The sequence below is a fragment of the Lacerta agilis genome, chromosome 3, assembly GCF_009819535.1.
Source record: "Lacerta agilis isolate rLacAgi1 chromosome 3, rLacAgi1.pri, whole genome shotgun sequence".
Lineage (NCBI taxonomy): Eukaryota > Metazoa > Chordata > Lepidosauria > Squamata > Lacertidae > Lacerta > Lacerta agilis.
In genome coordinates this window covers 58,827,964-58,832,541 of record NC_046314.1, presented here as the reverse complement: position 1 = coordinate 58,832,541, position 4,578 = coordinate 58,827,964, and positions in this window count along the sequence as shown.

The following is a 4,578-nucleotide window of genomic DNA, read 5'->3' as shown; positions in this document are numbered from 1 at the left end:
TGCAACAGTTTTAATGACTCTGCAATGTGATTGCTGCCCCACTGTACGTATATTAAATCACAAAACATAGCAACACACAACCAAAGAAAACAAATGTTTCTTTAAAAGTTTGAAATATTTGCTGTTTTTTTTAAATAAATGGTTGTACTTATTGTCAAGCTTTGCAAAACATCAAAATAGACAAAAAATGAGGGGGGGGGGTTAAGGGAGAAAGCTTAAGGAAGGTAAGACTCATTATGTGAACAGTCATGCCAACGTTTTTGAGTAACTCATGCAGAAGTCTGTTAACACTGAGCTGTATTCAATGCTCTGCATGCTTGGTTCTGCTGGCTCCTTCCCCTATGTGTTCCCAAAATCTTTTCTGGAGTGTCCTCTTCTGGAGGGGGCAGAGGAGGAAATTCCATTGCATTACAGAAATATGTTGCAGCAGTGGAACTGCAGCATTGGATACTGCTTGTCACTTTTAAGAACTTACAGTTCTTAAAGGTGGAATTTGATAGGTGATGACAAAGAATGGCTCCTTTTAATTTCCACCTGCTTCCGCCCATGGTAAGTCAGCAATGTGCTTGCACCTCCAAAGGCCAAACCCATCTTTTGGTACAGTCTTTCTCAATCTGGTGCCTTCTGGATGTTTTGGACTCCCTTGGCCATGCTGGCGGGTGCTGAGGGGGCTTACAGGCCAAGAGCATCTGGAGGATTGGTCTAGAACATGACATTTACTTGAGTATTGGGTAGCAAAGGTGTATCCAAAGATAACTCCAGGCTGATAATCAATTGAAGGGTGTTCATGCACATAGTAGTGGCATTATGTCACCAGTTGAAATGGTGCATAAGCATGCCATGGGGTTTCCCCCTTCTCAGGCACATACTTAAATGGATGTTTTGAGTCAGCTCTTAAAACGTTGGCGCTTTTCAGTAGAGGATTGACATTCACATGCCTTGGAAGCTGTGCTGAAGTTGTTTGATGAAATCGTATCTGGAGCACCTCCTAACATGACCAATGAAATGAAGAGGGAGTTTAGTATTAGTGCACGCCTTACACTTGCAAACTCTTGTATTGTTTTTCATTATAAGACTTAAAACAGGACATGTACCTTTTATTAAGTAGAGTCAGCCTTCCATTTTGCTGTGGCATAGCAAGATTTAAATAGCTCCTTTTTGTACCCCTCAGTTCCTACAGCAGTTATTGTCCTCTTTTTTATGGAGCCCAGTCTTCATGCCCCACAATCTAACCCCAATAGGAACAAATGTTCTAAATTCAACAAAATGTGTCCGAAATCTGGATGGGGTGGGATGCTTTTGGTTTGTATAGACTAGGGATATTTTTAGGACACATAATTTGTTATTTTGCTTAATGGCTTACGTTCAGATGTTTTAGAGTAGCAAGTCTGTTTTTACCAATTGCTTGTACTAAATGTTCAGGTTGTTGTATCGTACGGACTTCAGTTAAATAAACAGTTTTGATACATTAAAATGGGAGTGTTTCATTAGAAAATGACATGCATGCCTTGCATAGGTTATGCAGGGAAAGGTTAACATAACATAAAATAAATAAAATAGCTTTTGACTTTTTAAAGAATAATTTCGGTCTGCATTTGTAAATAAATGAAGCGTTTTAAAGTTATTAAAGTTACATGCTAATAAAATGGGGAAATGTTTTTAAATTTATTTATTTTTTAAAGCAGAGGGTTGGTGTTATTGACAAAATAATTATGACGCAGGCAGTGGCTGTGGATTACAGATGGCCTATTCTCACCATCACAGAGGGTGTGGTGACTTCAAACAAAAGTCAGTTTGCACCCAGGACAACTGAGTAAAGCCTGATGCAATTGTGGGGACCTTATTTTCACATGCCATTGCAAATCACCCAGTGGCATGCTGGAACCAGCAGAGGTTGGCTGTATTCCAAGCCATAATGGCATACACTACTTTTACAGAGGCATGTGCTTTGAGGTGAGTCACAGCACCCCAAACCTTACAAAAGGCACTGCCAGCAAGTGTCTTTTCCAGAGCAGCTACACACTTCTAGATTGGCAACAGAAGAGCCAAATCAAGATGATAATCTTCCATGTGACTAGTTCTGGCCTTAAGGACTCATTGCTCCTCTTAGTTCACCCCCAGCAACCCAATGAGAACTGAGTGTGCTCAGTAGCCAGGAATGCTGGTTGGTGGGAGAAATGGGAAATGGGGGGGGGACAGGGGGGAAATGGAATGGTGCCTCCTGGCTGGCTGGTATAATTAAATAGTAGCAGTCCACATTAACAGTTGATGATAAACCTATCCTTCATTCAATTTTCAGACTACTTGTTCATCACATCTTACAAACTGCTGCCACTGGATATATCTAGCCTTTCATTCCCACAGAAGGGCTTTATACTTGCCACAGAAGTCACACATCTTACCCTAGTTCCACCAATGACATTCATATAGGGCAGGTGTGGGGAGCTTTTGGCCCTCAAGGACTTGCTTTACTGCAGTCACATTCATCCTGGTCATTGGACATGCTTGCTGGGATTGATGGGAGTTGTAGTTCAGCAACATCTTGAGAGCCTGATGTCGGGGATATCCTTAACGTGTTTCGCTCAATGCACAGGGTGGGGCCCTGCCCCCGCCACCCCCGCCACTACTGATATACATGCCAGCCATGATTCCACACATCATTCCCTTGCACCAAAGACCTCTACCTGTGCATCTCTGGCCAAATGAATGACCAACAGGGGAGATGACAATGCACATGTCAGTAGCAGCCCTTCAATCTCCTCATATTCAGGATGTGAAAGGTATTGTGTGCATCCTATCCTAAAGTACCAGTTTAATCAGTTTCCTGATTAAACTTAACAGCTTGGAGAAAAGGACAAGTGATACTATAGATCACTAAATGGTTACGAGCGGAAGAACAGCCCCTAAATTATCATCCTTATTTTGCCATTAGGGCAGCTTTTAAAAACATCTTTAGTATGCAAGCGCACATTAGAGTGCCTTAATTCCCCCATAACTACCCATCCAGATAGCAAGTGAAATCTCTGCTGTTGTTCTAGAAATCCAACAAGCAGATCCATTATGACAGCCTTGGCCAATCTTGTGCCCTTCAAATGTTTTGCAGTTGTAGTCCAAAACATATGAAGGGCACTAGGTTTGTGCAGATTGCATTATGATTCATGTTCTTACATTTCAAAAGTCTTAAGCACTAGGGCAGGCATCACCAAACTCAGCCCGCCAGCTGTTTTGGGACTACAACTCCCATCACCCCTAGCTAACAGGACCAGTGGTCAGGGAGAATGGGAGTTGTAGTCCCAAAACAGCTGGCGGGCCGACTTTGGGGATGCCTGCACTAGGGGGAAAGAATGGGAGGTATCCATTCAAATAAATAAACAACAGAACAGAATTTATTATTGTGGTCTGCTTACAAATGCAGCCTTACTCAAAGAGCAGCTCAGCAAAACTGCTGCGGTTTTGGACATGAGACAGTTGTTGATACAATGAGAAGCTCCTCCTTGCTCCCCAGCCAACTGCTGTCTGTCTTTGGATCATGAGGAGAAGTAACTCTCACAGCAGCAGTAGCTGGGGCGTGGAGTCTATGAGCCCATCATTTCCATTTTAAAAGGACTGACTAAGCCAAGGGCATCTTGCCTGAGAGGCCCTCACAGTCTATTATTTGTCATTCAATCTGCTACACAACTAACAAGATTGGTTTCACGACATATTTTGTGCAGATGTGTTGTTGCCCAAAATAAATTCCAGTTGGCCGCCATTTTTAAAATTTTCAGATTAGGCTTCTGAAATGGTTTGGGATAAGAGTTAGGTCTAACATTAGGTTGAACCTCAAAAGCCCATCTAAATTGGTTGAATGGTGAATATGCAAGAGCATGTTTGTGCTGGTGAGGAGCTGGAATTAGCTGACTTGGCTGCTAGCTGTGGTTTTAGGGTCAACGTAGGCCCTCCAAGTGTCCCTATTTTCCAGGGATGTCCCTGATTTAGAGAAGCTGTCCCAGTTTCTGATTTGATCCTGGAATGTCCCACTTTTCCTTAGGATGTCCCTATTTTCATTGGAGAAAGTTTGGAGAGTCTGGTCAATGCTAAACTGGAGACTTAGATAATGTCAGATTTGGATTCAGCAAATCAAAATTCATTTCATAAAGCTCTCAAGCAAACACCCCCACCTCAAATAGCCTCAAAACATGGCTGGCTGCATAGCTGGCACTGCCTCCTTTTCTTTGACAGATTATCGTGAATCCACAATTTCTCTAAGATAATTTTAAGCCTTTTTGCCAAAGGAACAACTCCTAAGTATCTTTAGTGGAAGCCATCACTGTTACAGTAAGATAAAATTAAGCACGACCTTCTGTTTATCCTTCATAGAGGTAAACCAAGAGCTACTTTTGTTGTTCGCCATCTTTCTTTTCTCTCTTCCCGTCAATACACCACACTGCTCTTTGCTGTGAAATCTTAAAGCCAGGAAAGGGCAAAATGCTAATGGCAATGGGTCATAATAATCATTTAATTAGCAGCAAAAAGAAAAAGAAAAGGGAGGGCGGGTTTCAAGGTGTGCACAGCTCTGAATTTTCTTTCCAGCTCAAC